The sequence below is a fragment of the Crocuta crocuta genome, unplaced genomic scaffold (assembly GCF_008692635.1).
Source record: "Crocuta crocuta isolate KB4526 unplaced genomic scaffold, BGI_CrCroc_1.0 scaffold56, whole genome shotgun sequence".
Lineage (NCBI taxonomy): Eukaryota > Metazoa > Chordata > Mammalia > Carnivora > Hyaenidae > Crocuta > Crocuta crocuta.
Window position 1 is genome coordinate 7,292,582 of NW_027531334.1, and position 20,796 is coordinate 7,313,377.

Consider the following 20,796-nt stretch of genomic DNA (forward strand, 5'->3'; position numbering starts at 1 on the left):
CCAGGTTCTTCATCTGTAGAATGGAAGGGACAAAACCTACCTCACAGCACGCTGATGTGAGGTCTCAGGCACTTCACAGAGGCTTGGGCTTCCTGAAAGGGCTTGACAAATGTTTCCTGCTATCACTGCCCAAGGCCTAAGTAAGAGCTGTAGGGGAGGTCGGTCTGACCTGGGAGATATGATCTTTCTGGAGCCTGAAGCTGCCTCCTCACGCAGGGCTCAGCCTGTTCCCGAGAAGGCGCTCAGTTCACAAAACACCAGGTGTGCGCCAGGTCTTGCCTGCGGTTCCCCGNAACTCTTGTTTCTCAGACTCCCCTGCCATCCTGGTTGCAGTTTTGATTCCACCCATAGGAGGCACTGTCATGAGAGCAAGAGGCAAGTAGAAGCTTTTCCTTTTGGCTCTGGCTTGCGCGGCAGCATCTAAGAGCAGTATTAGAGGCGGCGGCTGATGCGGGCTTTACCGGGGTGCGGCCTGTGGGCGCAGGGGCCGTGGCGGGGCGGGCTGGCTGCCGTGCTGGGCCCCTGGGGCACACTGCTCCTCCNCGGGGCTCGAACCCACGAACGGCGAGATCATGACCTAAGCGAAAGTCGGACGCTTAACCGACTAAGCCACCCAGGCGCCCCTCAACCACTTGGAAACTTTACTCCCTGTGTGAAATCCCTTTTCACTCGGAACACCTGCCGTGACTTCCGTTTTCCTGACTGAATGTGTCACCACAGCATCTGTCTTCTGCAGGGACACACGGGCCAAAGCACGGAGATGCTGGAGCCCCCAGAAGGCTTCCTCTCCCAGGGAATGCCACCTAACATTTTCAATTAGAGCAGAGTCTTAAAATGAAAATATACCAGAGAAAGCTATCATCTTGGCTCGAAGACCTTCAGGGATCATTGATTGTATCAGAATCTGTCATTAGAGAAAGTTTTGTAAATGAGGAAGAGGGAGAGGAGTGCAAACAGCACCAACGCAGAGAGAGGGAGCTGGGGTGAAAGACGGAAAAAAGAGAAAATCCTTCCAAACGAGGAAAAAGCACCACTGGCAAAACGTACAGGTTTGCCTGGGTAGCCCTGATTGCCATTCGACTTTTTTTTTTTTCATTTTTTTAAGTTGTGGCAAAATATACGTAACATAGAATGTAACATTTTAGCCATTTTTAAGTGCACGGTTCAGTGGCATTAAATACATTCACAGTGTTATCACAAGCATTACCACCAGCCGTCTCTAGAACTTTTACATCTTACCGAATGGAAACTCTGTTCCATCATGCAATGATTCTCCATTCCCCCTCTCCCAGGCCCTGGCTACCACTAGGCTACTCTCTGTCTGTATGGATTTTACTACCCTAGGGAACCTCATACAAGTTGAATCACATGATATTTTCTTTTTGGTGTCTGGCTTTGCCACTTAGAACAGTGTCTTCCAGGCCTCGTCCATGTTGTAGCATGTTTCAGAATCCGATTCCTTGTTGAGGCTGAATAATATTCCATTGTATGTATGGACCACATTCTGTTTATCTACTTATTTGTCAGTGGACATTTGGGTTGCCTTCGCCTTTGGCGATTTCAAATAATGTAGCTATGGACGTTGATGCGCAGGTGTCTGTTCAATCCCTGTTTCCAATTCTTTTGAGTAGAAATTTCTACCTAAAACTAGACCTGTTGGATCACATGGTTATTCTAGGTTTAACTTTTTGAAGACCACCATACTGTTTTCCACAGCCCCTACATTTTACATTCCCACCAGCAATGCACAAAGTTTCCAACCTCTCTACACCCTTGCTGACATGTTATTTTCTGTATTTTTAAAAAAATAATAGCTATCCCGTTGAGTGTGAAGTGGTATCTCATTGTGCTTTTGCTTTGCATTTCCCTAATGATTACTGATGTTGAACATCTGTTCGTGTGCTTATTAGCCATTTGTATATCTTCTCTGAAGAATTTAGCTTGACTTTTTACAGGAATTAAAAGGAGAATAAAGAGACTTAAGTCTGCAGAAAGAAAAAATGTGGACCCCTCTCCCCATATGAGCCTCAGAGACTATGAAAAACAATTTTTAAAAGAATGTGTGAGATCACATTCCTTACATATACTGAGTGCAAATGAATGCAGATGGGACTTTTCTGCCTAGTCAAATAAACTTAATCAGAAAGCAGATTCCAATATAAATTCAAGCAAGTTGTGAAACAAAATGCATAAAAGCACGTCAGTTTCTATTGAGGGATGCATAAAACCCTATAAAAATAAAATTCCCCTTGTCATTCAAATTGTGATTTATATGTGTCTGGTCTTCCAGACAATAGGAAGTTGCATTTTAGGCTCATGGACCAGGAAGGAGGGGCAAGTGTGAAGGAACAGCAAATCAGTGGAAAGAATAAAAAGAACTGCTTACTGGCCTCTCTCTTTCACATCACACTTGATGCCCCCACAAGTGATACTCAGAACTGTGCAGGAGAGAATGTTCTCTGGGCGCAGTGAGGAGGTGGATCGCCCACTCCTGTTTGCTAAGGGCATTTGTCTGAGATGGGCGTGTGGGAGACAGTCTGTCTTCAAACCTAGACACAAGAGAGATCCTATTTGCTTTCATAATTCCTTCCCTCCTTCTTCTTATTTTTACGCTAAAGTGTGTGCAAATTATTCAAGCATCTGGGATGTGATTCACCATTACTCTATACAGCTCTTATTAAGCTTTGTGCCATTCACAAAAGAATAGCAATGAAATTAATTAATGGCCAAGTGCATTTAAATCTATATTGCATCAAATTTCTATCTCCATGTTCTTGGCCAAAAAAGGAAAAAAAGATGCACTAATGCTAATAGCTAACAGAGTAGCTGATCCGTAGCAGATGCTTGGTATGTATGAATGAATGACCACTTGGAAATCTGAGCCCCGTCATTTCTTCCCTGAATTATTATAATTACTTCTAATCACTCTCCTTGCATGCCACTTACCTGCTGTCCACCGGATCATGTAACTGGGAGTCATCTTTAGCTCTCCTGGCTCACCCTTCACTAGCCATCCACAGATAGGGGCTGTTATATTGCCTTTGAACTAAGTCTACAACATATCCACCCTCTCTGAACTCCCTGGCACTGATTCTGATCAACTGTACCTGGGCTTTTTAATAACCCTCTTTTCCAACAAACTCTATTTATGTTAATACATCCACCAAAATTCCAACTAACGATCTTCCTTTCTAAGTCAATGACATCAGGAATACCATTTCTAGAAACATGTCACAGCAATTACAAGCCTATGTAACAGAAAGAATAGGCATGAATATGTGAAAAGTATATGAATAATGACGTTCATTGATTATAATTCATAATATGAAAAATTGCAAGCAAATGAAATCCCAATCTATCTAGGAATTAAAGAAACTGTCTCTCCAATGGAATACTAAGACAAAGAAGTAGGTCGACCTTTGTGAAATGGCCTAGGAAGGTGTCCACAACAGTGTCTTCAAAAGAAAAGTTGCAGACAGACAGACAGTAGAATGTAGAGAAATGGAACATTTTGTACAGAGCGTAAACATGAATTGTGCAGGAAAGAGTTAACAAAGCAGGCCTGACTGTAATCCTCCGAAAGTTCTGCTTAGCAGGTTGGACTTTGGCTAGCATCTGGGCACTTGGAATTCAGGGGGGTTCTGCAATTCCCAACTAAGAAAAGTGGCTCACTTGTGCCTAAACTGCTTGTACCACCAACGTAGTTCATAACGAACTCTTGTTTTCCTTCCGAGAGTCAGAAATTTTGATATATATCAGTTAGAGTCTACCTGTGTGACTAGCTCCATAAAACCCCCAAACATGGAGTCTCTAAAGAGCTTCCCCTGCAGACAACATTTCGCATGTGCCATCGTAGTTCACTGCTGGCGGAATTAAGCATGACTTGGGTGAGTGCACTGGGAGAGACCCCGGGAAGCTTGTGCCTGGCTTCTCTGAGTTTGTCCTGTACACCTGCCCTCTACACCTGCCCCCTTTGTTGATATTGCTCTAAGTCTTTTCCCTGTAAATAAATCTTGTGAATATGATTATATGCTAAGTCCCATGAGTCCTGCTGGCAAGCTATAGAACTTGGGAGTGGTCTTGGGGACCCCGAACACACAAACATATACCTTTATTGATATATGCATAGGAAGAAGTCTGGAATCATTGAGGATGCTTTTATAAGTCGAGGGTTGAAATTGTCATTTTATCTTTACTATATAATATTTTCAATGCGATGGGAATACAACTGAGTTTTAATTCTGTGTATGTGTGTCTTCAGTGATTGGCCAGGTTGTAATGATTGCTTACATGTATGTCACCACATCCTGATGAGTCCTTTGGGGCTGGGGTCCTTTCTCCATTTTTGGGATATCTCCTGTGACTAGCAGTGGGCAAACCACATGGTGGGTGACAGAAATGACGCGTACTGAATTTTAAAGAAAAGCAAACAGAAGGGCATGGAGATGATTTAGAGATAACCTGAAAAGAGTATTTTCATGTAGAATCTCCTTTCAAGTTTCAGATTTTCAGTACCTTTGATTTCCCAGTTTACTGCAAGCCTCCCCAGTTTTTACCCTTATTTGGAAGAGATAGAGAAAAGCCAAAAATAAAGAAAAAGAAGAGGTGAGATGTCGTTGGATGAGAATAGAAAAATAACTACAATTTAAATTTCTTCTCCCCAGAGGCAAGCAGCTAGCCCTTTCATTTAACATAGTTTATCCAAAAGAGGACAGTGTTACTTCTTTCTCAAAGAAGTCCCTGCGGCAGCATGACTGCTATATCAGAAAAGGACATCATAGGTGCAGTAGTTAGGATATAAAACAAACATGGAAACCTTTTACATTTTCTTCCTTTTGAATTCTCAGTTTTGTGAGAACGATTAAATACCTGAGTAACTATAGGTACCATTTCATGAAGATAAGCTAAGTCAAGTGTTTGTTCACTGCCTTGGGCTCTACTAATACAGAACTGTCTTCTGGTTTTTTGTTTTGTTTTGTTTTTGTGTTTTAATTTCACCTGGTACATAAGAGTAACCCATAGTAGATTCAAATTCTGGCACTGATTATCGAAGACTTGTCATAGCATAGATTTTGAGGGGACATACGTAAGTAAAGAAACATATAAGAATGTTTGACTCCTGAGTAAAAGTGGGTTGGGTCCAAGATACTTTGTTTTGAGTTTGAAACTGTCTTTACTTGGAGTCTATAATTCAAGCTGGCACTGAGTCAGTGTTTCCTAAGTTTTCTCTTGCTTTTTTTTTTTTTTTTTTGAGAGACAGAGGCGAGAAAGAGAGAGAGCAGGGGAGGAGCAGAGGAAGAGAAAAAGAGAATCTTAAGCAGCCTCCACACCCAGCATGGAGCCCAACACGGGGCTTCATGCAGGGCTTGATCATGAGATCATGACCCGAGCCTAAATTAAGAGTCTGACACTTAACCAACTGAGCCACCCAGGCATCCCTTCCTACTTAGTCATAGATATGCCATGTATTATACAGACAGTCACAAATTGAGATGGCACAGAAATGCATACTTCACATATGTGTATGAATATTTTATCTCCATGTTATAGCCAACCTGTGAAAATGAGAATATTCGAGCGGTCAGGCTGTCCCGATCCAGGATCTGAGAATAATTTAGAGGCATCGAAAACCATAATTTAAAAACCATTAAATTCCTCCCTGAGCTACTGCTACCATGGGCTTCCAGCCATAGCCTTGAAAAGGTTTTTATCCTGGTGAAAGATCAGAACCTGTTTTACATGCTGACGCTTTGTAAAAACGTGAATCCATCTACCCTGGTTATAGAAAGTCAGGGTTCACTTGACATTTTCATTACTAATAGCCATTTTTCAAACGAAATTCACACTTCAGTTGATTCTCAGTGGTCATAAATGGTTGTCAGAACTTGCCCAGAGTTCATCTAGACATTCCTTTGAGATATACTTATTAGCAAGTAGACAGATTTCTTCCATGTGCCAAATATATAGCCCATATGTGGTCAAATACAAAATAGTGTGTATGTATGTGTAATTGTGTCATATCTCAATGACAGGTGGCTTCTTTTTTAAAAAGAATGGTGGGGGGAAAGTTGCCTGTGTAGGTTTTGGCCAATTTTCCCCTGTCCTTTACATATAGGTTTAACTAATTAATGAGAAACAAAGGCTTAAACTCAAATGACCTGGATTTAGAATTCAATGCAATACAGAGTAATTGAACAACTAAATATTTGAGGAAAATTCAGCAGGCAGTGACTCATGCATGTATTTTGGGGAATAACAACCCAAAGCAAAGGAAGTAACACATGCAAAGGCCCTGTGGCCACAGTGGACTGAATTAGAAGAAACTACCGGACAAGTTGTGTAGAAAGGAAAGGTCTCAAGGGGACAGTTTTTTAGGGCCTTGAAGCCATTGTACTTTGGCTTTACTCCACAGGAAGTAGAAAGCCTTTGGAAGGAAGGTTTTAAGCAGAGGAAGGACATGATCTGATGTAACTGTAGCTGCATCACTTTGCTGCATTGACAGAGCAGCACAGGTGGAAGACAAAAGAAGCTGTCAGGAGCTCCTACAAGAGATGTTGGTGTCTGGGTGCAACACGGAAGCAGTAGAGGTGGCAAGAGATGTGGGGGCTCTGAAGACAGCACCCTCAGGATCTGCTGACCAGTAGAATGAGGAGTGGGAGAGGAAGGAGAAGTTTTGGTCAAGAACAACTGGAAGAAGAAAGCTGGCATTACTAAGGCTTCTTCATCTAATTTCGTTTCAGTGAACTTTTGAGCTTTTCATTTTCCTGGAATTATAGACAGCTTCAGTGACCAATGGGCCGGCAGTCCTAGAAAGGGTAATTCCAAGGATGTGGCTAGGGACTGGCCCAGAACTGCCAAGTCTCAATAATCTGAGCCTGGGCCTATGGTGTGCCCAAGGCACCAGCCCTGGGGAGGAAGGAAGACGGCAGTTACTTTACCTAAGGAGCTGAGGCATTTCCCAGAAGAGCAGCTCCCACAAGGGTATGAGTCACCAGACCAAAGACAAAGTCCTTAGCAGTAAAAAGTGGGGGGAGAAAGTACTTTCAGACTCGGCAAGTACAATGTCTGACTCTGAGGTTTTCCCCCAGCCTGGACCTGTCCTTTACAGAGAAAGAGAGAAATGTGAATAAAGCCTGAAAGAGTTTTCACTAAATCTCTATATGGCCCCTGGCTGGAGCTATCCCAAATTGGAACCCTCCTGTCAAAGTGTGGCTCTGACTGTGCCTCCCGCTCCCCATGGCCCCACAGGGCTTTCTGGGGCCTACCAGAAAGAAGAAATACATGTCAGGCTGGGCTTATTCATCACTGAATGCAGGGCACCCCCTGGGGACTCCCAGAAATCCACGGTGGCAACCACGCTGGGCCAGAGAGCCTGTATTTGGGGCCTGCAATGACACCAATGAAACAGACTTGGTAGGTCTTCAATTACAGGGTGATTTCTTGGGCAGGGAAAGGCCTGCCTGCCCACCTCCCTCAGACCTTGGATTGGCAGCCCACTCCTAGCTGGGATAGCCCCTGGCTTGCCCAGGTCGCCATTGCCAGGGGCTAAATTGTAGAAACAAAGGGATAGTGAAGATCCATGTCCAGCAAGGGAGACTTCAAAAGATCCAACTTTGAGACTGGAGGGGTTTTACCTGTTTTGAAAGTGCGACTCTACTGGAATTCATTGTTTTTTCACCCCTTGAGTGAGGATTAAGTCTCAAAGTGAGAGCAGCTGTGATGCTGCAATGAGGTGAGGAGGAAGTGGGCTCAGGACACGCTGAGTCTCTGTTCTGCTGCTAGCTGCCATGGGACACCCCAGCCTTAGGATTCATGACCTCTGTGTTGTACGTACATGTGGAGTGAGAGACTTAGCAGGCAGGACTCCTGTTCCCCAAAACCTCCAAAATGCTTTCCCCCGCTCCACTTCCCCCCCATCATAAAATGTTTCTCATGGAATATGCTGATTTCTCTTCTTTAAATAGGTAAAAGAAAGGTGTAACCATCAGGAGCAAACTGAGGTCAGCCAGTTCAAGTTCCAACCTTGATCCCCAACTTCTAAAGACCTTGGGCAAAGTATTCAACTCAGCACAATGGATCTCAGCTTTGACTATACATTAAACTCACCTGGAGAAATTTTTAAACATCTCAATGCCTAAGAGAAGGACAGATATCATATGTTTGCAAGTATAGAAGGATTAGGAGGAACTTAACGGAGGACCGTGGGGGAGAAGAAGGGGGGAATAGTGGGGGAAAGGGAGGGAGACAAACCATGAGAGACTCTTGAATGCTGAGAACAAACTGAGGACTGATGGGGTGATGGGCATGGAGGGGGGCATTTGTNAAATCAGAATCTGTAGGAGTGGGAGCAAGGATCAGTATGTTTTCAAAGTTCTCCAGGCGATTCCAACACACAGCCACAGTTGAGAGCCGTTAGTTCTCAGGCTCCCCACCCCAGGCAACTAAAACATTATCCGTGCGGCCACGGATTACAAAAATGCCTGAGTGCTTGCCATATGCGGTTAGGGCTGACAAACATGGACTCTCGTTAGTAATGAGGTTATCATGCTAAACTCATTAGGCTATTGTCAGGATTATGTGAGATAATGTATGTAATGCTCTAAGCGTAGTGCTTGGTTCTTAATAAGCATTTAATAAATGATAGGTATTATTATTATTTTAATTATCATTATTGCTGCTGTTTTTATTAGATACCACACAGGGAGAAAAGGAGGCAAGGAGGGAGACTGGAGTTCACAAATACAGACCTAGGGACATTGTAGGGTGGCCAGATCGAACTCTACTGGCTTTTGTGTCAGGCTTAGCATGGCCCAGCAGGGCACACGAACCACAACCTGGCTGCTTGTCCAGAAACACCTCCTATTTCAGAACCAAGCCCTGATCTTTGACCACAGGCTCCACTCATTCTGTCACCTTGTGTGACTTGGTTCTGGAAGAGGAGGTCAAGGAAGGGAGCGTGCTACCTGGGTCCAGTCTGGAAGTTTGATTGGAGGCGCCTAGCTAGACTGGCCACCCTCTGGCTTTGCAAATCTACCTGCACACTAGCCACTGGGTTCGGCTGAGCAATTGAATTAGAGGAGACAGTTTATTTGTAAAAGGCTGAGATGCCTGTGACAGCAGGTTCTGCCTACTGCTGTGAGTGATCCCTAAGCGGGATTTGTAAAAAGACAAGAGAGCGGAGGTCACCTGGGAGATGCCGACTCTGGGGGACTCCTTCTTCCACCCAGGAAAGGCAGAGGCACAACTCTGGGTTTCGTCTTCCTGCCCCTCTTACCGGCCTGTCTTCTTTCTGTGTGTCTCCCTGGAATCAGGCAGAGCTACCACCTACCACGACTGTTGGCTTGGACAACCTCTCTCAACCTCGCATGACTCATCCAAATATTGGGCCAATTAAACACACTTTGAAGTCAGCTTCATGAATGAGGGACTCCTTCAACAACTGAATAAAATTCAGCAAAAGGAGGCAACGCAGCTGCCCGGCCACAGAAGGAATGCCCAGGCCACTGCCCGCTCTGAGGCTGGACTCACTTCAACAGACCAGCGCGTCGATGCCGGAAGGGGTCTTCAATGAAGTAGCATTGGCTGAGTTTGAAGAAACTCTTCAGAGAAAAACGGATTTGTCCTGCCCTGGCTCCCTGGAAATAAAGCCTTTCTACAGGTGAAGACACCAGCTTGTTCTCAAGGCCTCTGTTCACTAGCTGCGCGGACTCCAATTGTGGCGAGGGGGCAAAATCTGCTTGCCACCTGAAAGACCCATCCCAGGCCGAGGGCCCCAGCCGTGCGCGCACAGGAGGCACTCGGTTTAATGACTGTTCACTAGGTGATTACTAGGAATTAATTCAGTAGAGAAGATAATCAATAGATGGCCCACTGAGAGTGGTCCATTAAGGTAGAACGGCTCGTCTCTTCAGGTGTGATAAATAGTGCATTTAAAGTATTCAATACCATAATAAAGGTTGTAATTAAATGAGGCAACTTGGCATCTTAATAACTGCATGCTTGAAAAGATTTAAACTTCAGCCAGTGACATAGAGTCACATTCATAATCCCTCAAATGGGTTTCCTTTCTAGAAGAGAGAAAATAATGTCTGACTCTTCTCCTGAGAAGCTGACAGGGCAGATCTGTCCCTAGATCGTTACAGAGTTAAAAGTTAAGAGGTGACTTTGAGCGCCTGCCGGGGCGTCTTTTGTTCTGTTTCTCTGCTAGCTTAATTATTACCATCCTCTTCTCGGGAAGCAGGCAGGCAAGAAGAGACCTGGGGGAACGCCAGCCTGGGGACCCGGGAGCCTCCGCAGTATGCAAATCAGGTAATATACAAATCACTTCGCAGAAGTACAGTAAGGCTTCCCAGACCAGATCACCTCCGTTTCTGTTGCTTATTATTAAAAGAGAAGGACCTGCCGCTCCCATTTGTCCTTTCGCCCTCCCTCATCCTTTCTCGGGTCTGTGTGCCTGTGTGCGCGTGCACACACCCGCACACGTGCACGCACACACACACACATGGATTTAAACATCCCATGTTTTCCTTTCCCTGTATGTTCTGAATAAAAATTTTTCAAAGCAAATTTCAGATACATGTTATAATTACAAGTCATCTGTTCAGCGGTTTGCAAAACAGATGCATTTTGTTCATTTTCATCCCATCCGGGAGATGTGTGTCAACTGCCGGACATTTGAAAATGGCTGCTGACATTGTCAGACATCCTCAGAGGTTTAGGATTATGAGTCTAAGAAGAGATCCAGTAAGAGCACCAAAGAAAATGCTTTCATTTTCACATTTCTGCGTGGAAGTGCACAGTGCCTTTGACCCTCATCTGTGTGTGGACAGTGTTTTTGGACAATCACATGTTAATCAGTTCCGTCCTGGGAAGCCTTTCACCCTGTGGACACAGAGGGAGCCCGTTAGAATACAGCCAAGCTCTCTCTCTCTCTCCACCATCCCGCCCCCACCCAATCCCAGTGTGCACCCAATCGCTGCTCTTCTACATTCTGAGCATTATATTTAGTCATTTCTAGTAGAGACCACAGATTTCAAGAGTGAAACAAAATGCTTGTGGAGACCATAAGGGAGGCTTTTAAGCTTAAAATGTTATTAAGTTTAACTTGATGTTAGATGAAAATATCTTGCTTTGTGGGCTGGTAAGAAGAGGAATATATATATGTGTGTGTGTGTGTGTGTGTGTGTGTGTGTGTGTGTGTGTGTGTATTTGTATGGGCACAGTTCTTCTCGGTGTCTTTGGGCACAGTGCTGTCCCAAGACACACAGGGGAGAGGAAGCTTCACAGGCCTTCTCTTGGCTTCCCCTCTTCTCTGAGTTGAGCCTGAAAGAAGAAAATTTAACCATGCCACCCATCAACCCAACGGCAGAGGTGAATGGAGCAGGTCCCGCACTTTACATAAAGATCATATTCCATACTTTTATATACTATACAGTGACTGACCTGTGTGTGCAGGACTTTAAGCACTTTAGAGTTAAAAGAAAACAGAAAGGATGCTTCTGGCAGGGCTGCTTACGTGCAAAGTATTGAAAACTTACTCCTCTAGATCAAGGCTTGGTCTAACCCTAACCTCCCCCATCAAGGTTGCCCTTTCCCCCCGGACACCACTGGTATGCCAGGAAGGGCTCGCTGGTGGTGCGGGAGACTTGGGCAGGGATTTAGACCCGACTTGTCCCCTGGGCTGGGTGCCCTAGAGGTGGCTCTGATTCACCGAGTTGCACTGGGATCCTAGTGAGCATATCCGGTGCTCGGGGAGATGAGGTGAGCACTGGGAGTCGGGGTGTATCTGGCAGGCCTGAGCCAGAGTGGAGAGGTGAGAAGCAGGCCTCTAAATTCTGGGCCCAACCAGGATTTCTGCAGGAAGACCCCACTCAAGCATAAAGCAGCACAACTGGTGTTCTGTTTTGTTCATCCCAGACTGCAACATCATGGCTAGACAGGTTTCTAGGGACTGAACATTGCAGATTCTGCAGCCTCAGCTGTCAGAAGAGGTCCACACGGTGATCACAGTTGTCTGGAAGCTTCTCCTGCATTTGAGGTCAGAGCAGCTAAGAAAGTTTACCCAGTTCCACCCTCTTCAGCTTGCCCAATTCGACTGTCATTGTGGAGATCAGAATCCAAGTCCCTGGTGTCCTCCTTCATTCGTTCAACAAATATTTACTAGGTGCTTGAATGTGCCAGGCCCTATGTTAGGTGCTGCAGAGATAGTGTGTGCTAAGTGAGAAAGATGCCTGTTGGCCTGTCCTCCTGTACTTTATGTCTAGCAAGGGAAACTCGACCCTAAATAAATACAGTAAAACCTTGGATTGTGAGTAACTTGATCTGAGAGTGTTCCAAAGACTAGCAAGCATTTCTAACAAATTTTAACTTGATAAATGAGTGATGTCTTGCAATATGAGTAGGACGCGATGCTGAATATCACATGATCACAACTGAGCCAATAGTTCTTGAAATTGGCTTTGGGTTATAAGCATGTTTTCAGAATGAATTGTGCTCACAAACCAAGGTTTTAAGTAATTTTATAAGTAATAGTTTGTTTTAATTGGGTAATTGGATCAAGTGCAATGCCATGTCCTCCAAGCGCTTGGCCAAGCATAGAATTCTTGATAAGCTTTCCAAAGGAACTCAGACTTAATCTGGAGAATTGCAAATGTATATATGGAGTTAGACGGGTTGGAAGGTGATCTTACTACCCTATTCCTAGTGCATAGATGAGTGCAGCGATATGTAGAGTCAAGAGGAAACTTGCCCATGATCAGATGGCTTATTGAGCCCTCAGATTAGTTTGAGAACCAAACCATATGTGAGAGAATACAAATGTGTAGCCTAATATACACTTCATAATTATATTAGTAGGTAGCAAGAAGTAGAGGAGTGGAAAGTCCCACAATGACGGTGTTTTTGATTTTGGAGTGCCTTTCTGCATAACCATAACAATCTTGAGTTTTGGTTGGAGCCCTGGGAATTCCCTTCAAATAAAATGATGAAACTGCTTTGGCATGGCCTGACTCACAGGTTGCTGGGAAGCTGTCCAATATCTCCACCCGAGTCCTTGCTCAACTCTTCCGTTAAGCCTGTGTCTTCTTAGGAAAGAGAATTTCTTGATGTCAGAATGATAAAAGACTTCTTCCTTACCCCACCTTTGTCTTGGAGACACATAACTCACATTTAGGGCAAGTATACAGGAAGAGTGTTTTATTTGAATCAAGCTACACTTGAACTAGCCTAGAGGAAATGATTCCTTGTGAGTATCCAGGGTGTCTCCAAAACAAATATCTAATGTCCTTTGTGAGGACTGTGCCCCCATCCAAAAGGTCTGGTATTACCAGGTGGATTGGGAAATCCCCTTGAGAGCTGGTTTGCTGCAGCTGACAGCAGTATTTGAAATACTTCCCCCTTCGATGGTTTCCAGAGACCACTTAATAGGCTGAGTAGTCTTATAAACCCATTATTTTCACAAGATGATTTAAATTGAGCATTGGTAGGACTGTTTGAAGATACTTTTAATGTAGTGGTTAAAATTGGATGATGCTACAATCCCAGTGAAGCTTATGCTGGCAGGAGTGATTTAAATATTTAAGGTATTTAAATTGTTTAGGCTATGCAGATTGTGCATTGAAATGGTGTGCATCTGGTCAATTTCCCCTTGCAGTCATGCTCTGGCTCAGTGTCGTAGGTCTCCCTGATCCCACGGTTTCACTGCATCCAAAGAGCCCCTAACCCTGGGGTTGCTGGAAGAAGAAGATCCAAGGGACAAATTTTAGATTTCTGTCTCCTCTGTTCTCTGGAGCCCAGGTGAATGTTCAGATATTTTGCTGCCACTAATGGAACTCATCCAAGAAGTCCACTTCTTTTATTTCTCCTGCGGAGTCACCCGTGGAATCGTTGATTTTTTAGGTGTAATGGCAATAACAGTTTGCATAAGGACAGCTTCCCCACCAGCTTCAGACACTCCTTTCCTGAACCTGTGTTACTTAATGGCACATAGCTAAGTTAAAACCAGTCTCGTAGGGTGACACAGACTCCAATTAGAAATGTGAAAGATTTTGAAATGGGCAAAAAGGATAGTGGGTATCCCTTCTAGGGGCCATCTCCACCTTCCGTTGTCTTTGAGTTATTTTATAGTTGTGTAAGGTGTAGAAAACTAATAACAATGCAAATGATTCTTATCCATAGAAATGCAGACAATTTCTGTCTACCTGGACGCAGTTGATTATTACCCTGTGGATATTCACCAGCTTTTCATGTATTTATTTCAGTATTCCTGATTGCTTATATGTACTTTTGTTCTGGATTCACGTTAGAACCAATTGTAACATCTTTGCTTTCTCATTAATTAATGAGTTAAATGAAATCTTTGACATGTATGCATTCTTTATTTGTATGAGTGTCATGATTTTAACTATCCAAAATTGTTAGCCTTTAAAATAAAGGTAAGCTCAGTCTCATACAATATAGCTGTGAAAATATTTCTTAATATGGATTGTGATGATTACAAAGCAAAAAAAGTAACAAATTCACTTCTATAAATTGCCGAAGATAATAGCAAAAAAAGAACACTAAAATAACTTAAATACTTACCAAAAAAAGCTCTGTCAATTTTGGGTCCCAAAAGATAGAAAAGGCATGTGAAGCGATCATATCAGTGGGTCAAAAGGATGGGATCCACCCTCTGGCTGGGGCTTCTGGTCATCATTTCCCATATCATAATCATACTCCTTAGAATGTTTGCAAGTCTAAAAATGGCACTCCAACATGAGGCAACCTTATGAACCACTTCCTATTACAGAATTACGTTACCATTAACTGTTCCCTACCCAAGAACTCATAGCTGTTACAACAGAGCAAAATTTGCCACTCCCAAATGTATCATCTTGGCATGTGGGTTATTTTAGGCTGAATATGCTTAAGAAACAGAAGGCTAAGAAAAAACCTTTGACCGTCCCCCAACTGCCTAAAAGACTTTTTATATAGAAGACCTGCTACAATATGGGGCTAACACAATAGATAACTATAGAACAGTATGAACTAGGGGTAGTAGACAGGGAGGGACTGGGCTAAGTCTGTTTGTTAAAATTACTCTCTATATACCATTTTTTTCTGGATGTCCCAGCAAATATGTGTTTAACCAAAAATTTACTCTTTTTCCTCTTCCTGTGAATTGTTCTCCTTCCCTTTGAAGTTCTCTTCTCTTTTCTTTAGCTCTGGATAGCATATAAGCCTTGACTAACTGACTGCCTGTGGGCATCATATTCTTAAGGGGCTCCTCACCAGACACACATTTAATTTATTTTTCTCCTCTTAATCTAATTTCTGTCATTTTAATTGTTCAGTCAGTCAAAAGAAGTAAGAGGAAGAGGAGGAAATTTTTTCTTCCCCAGCACTACATAAGACTTTCCATGCCACCCAGAGGAAGCACCTTCCTTGATAAAAATAAATAACTCAAGACATAATGTAGAGAGAGATACACAACGACCTAATCAGGTCTCTCTCTCTCTCTCTCTTTTTTTTGTCTGTCTTCTTTTTTCTCTGTCATCTCATCTTCACTTTTGTTTACTAAAATAAGAAAAGTGAGGAAAGGAAGAAGTGTAACAAACACAAAATTTAGGCTGTAAGCAATTGGACTTATGCTTGGTTTGTTCTCACCAGACTTTAGGAAAAATCTGATTCCTATGGATAAAATTTAAGGATTCTCACTTTTGGGTTTGATGTTCAAGTCTGAGGAAGAAATTAGTCATTCCACAAAAGAGAAAGGATTACCAAACAGCAGGATCCTATATATATAATACGTATATTATATATGTAAAAATGTCTGGAAGAATATATGAAAAAATTAAGTATCTCTGGTGAATTACAGGTAATTTTAATTTATTATTATTGTATTTATTGTTAATTTATTATCACTTATGTATTTGTTATTATTAATCTTTGACTTTTTGCTAACTCATTTTTTTCTAAATGCCCTGTAATAAACCTGAATTACATTTATAACATGAGAAAAAAATTTAAAATACTTACTGAGTTTAGTATGCAGGCCTTATTGAGTTAGCAAGAAATGTATGTGGGTTACCTTCAGTGATGGAATTTTTTCTTTTTTTTACACAAAGGGAGACACCCCATCAGGTTGCCTCATCAGCTGGATTGTCATTACTCTGGACCTGGAGCTTTGAAGACCAGGACACAGAGCGTGTCTCCCTGAAACTTACTTCAGTTAAACAGTAATATCCTAATGGAGCTGTAGCCCTGGGAAATGATGGAAGTTATCACTCGGAATTTATCATAGATCTGTAATTTTTGAACAGTAGGGAATTGCTTTTCAGGTTGTATTCAGCCTTGAAACTTGCTCTTTGCAGGCCAATGAAGGAGGAGGTTTCAAAACTTTTCACATACTGTGAAGTTCAGAGAAAGTTGAAGCTCAGAGATAGGGAGATTGAGAATTTTTTACAATTAATATAAAAATTCCTAGGATTAAGGAAATGACCAATTTGCAACAGACTGATATCTGAGTGAACGTATAAGAGCACTGGCAAAAGATAGGAAATCAGCGTGGCAATCCCCAAGAAAGAACAGGGGCAGAGATGTTTTACTGTTTCTTAGGAGGAAGAGATTGGATTTTAACATCATAATCACACTGTATATTTTATGTTGAATGGTCCATAACGGTCCCCAGTAAAAGCTTACATCCCAGATGAACTGGAACTTCTGGAATGCCTAGTGGACCCATGGGCAAACTTCAAGCTATCCTTCACATGGTGGACCAAGGAGCCGCATGGCATGGAAAATTGATTAGACATTTTGAGGGGACCACTAAACTTTGGATCTAAACATCCCTAAACTGAAGGAAAACAAAGGCTACCTCTTAACACCCTCCTCCCATTTGGCCCAGACAGTGAACAAGATGGGGCAAAATTCCCTCCGAGAGAAACAGAAGAGTTGGGGTCAGAGCCCATTCAGGCATGAAAGTTCAATGGCTGATGCCAGGCTGGCTGCCAAGCCGGCACTGGCTGAACCAGTTCTGAGAGATGGGGAAGGCTGGGAGACAAAGAGCAAGTGATCATAACAACAGCAGTAAGAAAACACACAAACAGAATATCTAAGGGACCAAGGTAGCACAATCGTGAAAACTTAAAGTATCCCTTGGGGAGGAATTTCTTCCGTTTCACTTCAGAAAGAGAGGTCTGGTACGGAAAAGAAAAAAAGAGAATGATGACACATTGCAGATCAAGAGAGAATTTGTAACAAAGCAGGCAGTCGAGGAAAGTGGGGTCTGCAGGGGACTCTCATGGCAGTGAGGTGAGGGACTTCTTCCTCTGGCCTGTAGTGCGGTGGGCAGTCACAGGGAGCATGCGATTTCTTTCACTGTCACTTGTGTGGCGTGCTGTAAGTCCGCCCTGGGATCAAAGAGGGGTCAGGGTCCTGGATCTCTACCTGCGGATGCTTAAGCCAGGGAGTTACACTCTTATTTCTCTTACAAAGACTGAATTGTGGTGTGATCTGGGCAAACATCTTTTCAGTTAGTAGCTTTGATTACTCTTAAATTATATATTCTGTTGACACTTAAAAGTTATATAGTAAAATAATTTCTTCATGTAGTATTGGACATCTTAGCTAGATGTATCCAGTTGAACATCTCTGTGAGCTTTCTAGCGTTACATTCGCATAGGTGTATTGGGAAGATACGGTAGTTTCACCTTTAGGAAAGCAATTTAACAACATATACCTCATGAAGTTTTAAAATACTTTTATTCTTTGTCTAGTAATTCCATTGTTTTGGAAACGTCTTAAAGACATAATGCTAAATGCTACGATAAATGCACAGAGATGTTTATTATCATGTTACTTATAAAAGTAAAAAAAACCCCTCCTATTAGTCTTAATGCTTAGAAATTGGAGATTGGTGAAGTAAATTATGAAAATCCACATTGTGGATGTAACAGAACTATTAAAACAATGTGTTTATGATATAATTTTAAGAGGGGAAAAGCAAGCTAATGAGTTTTAATATACAATATAAACTCTCAGCTATGTAAATAATATGTATAGAAATAAGAAATAGATGAAAAATTCTCTGAGTGAAAAGATTGTTTGATTTTTATTATTTTCCCCTTATTTTTTATATTTTATTTTTTAAGTTTCTACCTAAGCAAGTAATTAATTTATAATCTTAAAATAAAATGCTGCAGATGCCTGGGTAGCTTAGTCAACTAAACACCCAACTCTTTTTTTTTTTAATAGTTTATTGTCATATTAGTTTCCACATGACACCCAGTGCTCATCCCCACAAGTGTCCTCCTCCATGCCCATCCCCCCTCCCCCCCACATCCATCAGTCCTCAGTTTGTTTCTCAGCATTCAAGAGTCTCTCATGGTTTGCCTCTCTCCCTTTCCCCCACCATTTCCCCCTTCTTCTCCCCCTTGTTCCTCAGTTAAGTTCCTCCTAATCCTCCTATACGTAAACACCCAACTCTTGATTTCAGCTTAAGTCATTACCCCACAGTTCATTGTTTGAGCCCCACATCAAGCACTGCACTGACAGTGCAGAGCCTGCTTGGGATTCTGTCTCCCCATCTCTCTGCCCCTCCTCTGCTTCCTCTCTATCTCTCTGCCAAAATAAATAAAAGTAAACTTAAAAAAAACTGCTGGGATGCTTGGGTGGCTCAGTTGGTTAATCACCCGACTCTTGATCCCAGCTCAGGCTGTGATCTTGCTGTCACAAGATCAATCCCCCTCTCAGTACAAAGCCTGCTTTGGATTCTCTCTCTCCCCCTCTCTCTCTGCTCCTCCCCCACTCGTTCTCTTTCTCTCTCTCAAAATAAATAAATAGACATTTAAAAAGAATAAAAAAGTGTTATGTGTGTAGGTATGCATGTGCATATATACTCCTATGTACACATGCACACACACTTATGTTTGGTGCCTTGACAGGAAAGCAGCCCACCCTTACACAATGGTTCTAACAAGTGTTCCAGCCTTCATATTTGTGGGGTTTTTTTAACTTTATTTATTTATTTTGAGAGAGAGAGAGCACATGCAAGCGGGATAGGGACAAGGAGAGATGGGAGAGACAATCCCAAGCAGGCTCTGCACTGCCAGCACAGATCCCAATACGGGGCTCAAACTCATGAACCATGAGATCATGACTCGAGCTGAAATCAAGAGTCCAATGCTCAGCTGACTGAGCCACCCAAGTGTCCCCCAGGCTTCACATTCTTATTGCTTTCCCTTTTCTAGTTTGAATAATAGTTGTAAATTTTTTTTTCTATTCCTTATATTCCCTCTCCCAATGAAAACCCATGCACACACCACATACACAACACACATAAACACAAACCCACTGTTGGAGTGGAAAAACTTTTATCCACCCTTCAAGCTTCTTTTGGCTGGTTTAAGAATTAAGTTGACAAGCGACAGATTAACAGGAGAAAATCGAATTTAGTTACGTATGTACAGAGTCCATAAGAATATGAGGCCCATTAGCAGTCAGGCAATTGAGACGTACATGCCATCTAGACCTAAGGAAGAGGGGGTAGAGAGTTAGGACTTCAGAAGGAAGGAAGGCAATTCGCAGGAAGATGAAAAAGAATAAATATTTGATTAAAAAAAGTTTGCTGGGCTATACAAAAACAACAGGACATAGGGAGGAATTTTAACATACAGACTTTCTAGGTTCCTCCCTGTTTTCCACCCCTCGTTCATATTACACTGTGATGATAGTTCCCTTCTTGGAATAGGTCTTCCATTTATATTCTTTTAGTCATTTAGGGAGAGGTCATGGGATCTTCCTGAGCCTTACATTCCTTAAAAATATTCAGCCTAAAATAATCGACATGCCAAAGAGACATATTTTGGGGTGGCAATTTTGCTCCCCTACAATACCCATACAGATGACCAAAATCTATGTGGACAGGGATCTGAGATTAAATAGTATCAAGTATATAAAATACCTGTTCTAAATGCTTTCTCTCTCTCTCTCCTTTCCCTTAGTTTCTTCCTCTTCCCTTTTTTATTTTTAAACATTCCTCTTAAGTATCATTTCTCTATTCAGTGATGCCCAGAGAGGAGCAAGATGGGCATGGGGGAAGGGACAGCGAGGCAAGCAGATTTCCTTGGCAGGATTAGAGTGGTTCGTGTCAGCAAGCAATGAGCCAAAAAACTGCTGAGATGAGGTCCAGGGTGAGTTGGAGAAGAGCCTGGGAGGCAGATAGCTTGGATTAGATGAGACAGGCCATTTGGATCTCCAGTAGTTTCCCCAGCGGGGAACACCAACATTCCAGAGAAGACTGACTGCAAGGAAGGCCCCTGGCCAAGTGCAGGGCCTGCCTGGATGCCTGTCCCCACCTTCAGAGTGCCAGGAAACATGGGAATGGCACAGAGTTCTTCTTTCTCTGTGGGGTGAGTGGGCTATTTTCTCTCCCTTTTCCCACTATACTGGCCTCATGTAAAACAAAGATCATGGATTCAAATGCCTTAGGATTCGGCCATTATGTAAGTGAGGCAGGCCAGTGTGATGAAACACAGAGCGGCAGGATTGCAGCCCACTGGGAAATGTTTGCTCTCTGAAGTGGTCCAGCACAGCCTCACGCCAGCACTTCTGCTCGGCAAGCATGAGGCTAAGGGTTGCAGGTCTTCTAATTTTTCCAGGGAAATTGAAAACCCAGAGAAGCTTGGAATTCTCAGTGTGAGTGTGTGTGTGTGTGTGTGTGTGTGAGTGTGTGTGAGTGTGTGTGTGTGTAAGAGATATCAATTTTTTAATGTTAGCTCCATTAAAAGAAAACAAAATCATAGAAACATAGAGCAA

At 42.8% G+C, this 20,796-nt stretch overlaps 1 long non-coding RNA gene across 2 annotated transcripts in view; it reads right to left on the reverse strand.

Moving 5' to 3' along the window:
• Window positions 1–14,693, reverse strand: part of LOC144238083 (uncharacterized) — a 20,449-nt gene extending 5,756 nt beyond the window's left edge. The window contains exon 1 of one of the 2 annotated variants that reach the window (XR_013337005.1): window positions 14,581–14,693. This is a non-coding gene — a long non-coding RNA (uncharacterized LOC144238083). Of the gene's footprint in view, window positions 1–40; window positions 224–14,580 lie in introns of those variants that run through there. The other variant, XR_013337004.1, reaches the window with a different exon arrangement.
• Between the last annotated feature and the right edge of the window lie 6,103 nt (window positions 14,694–20,796).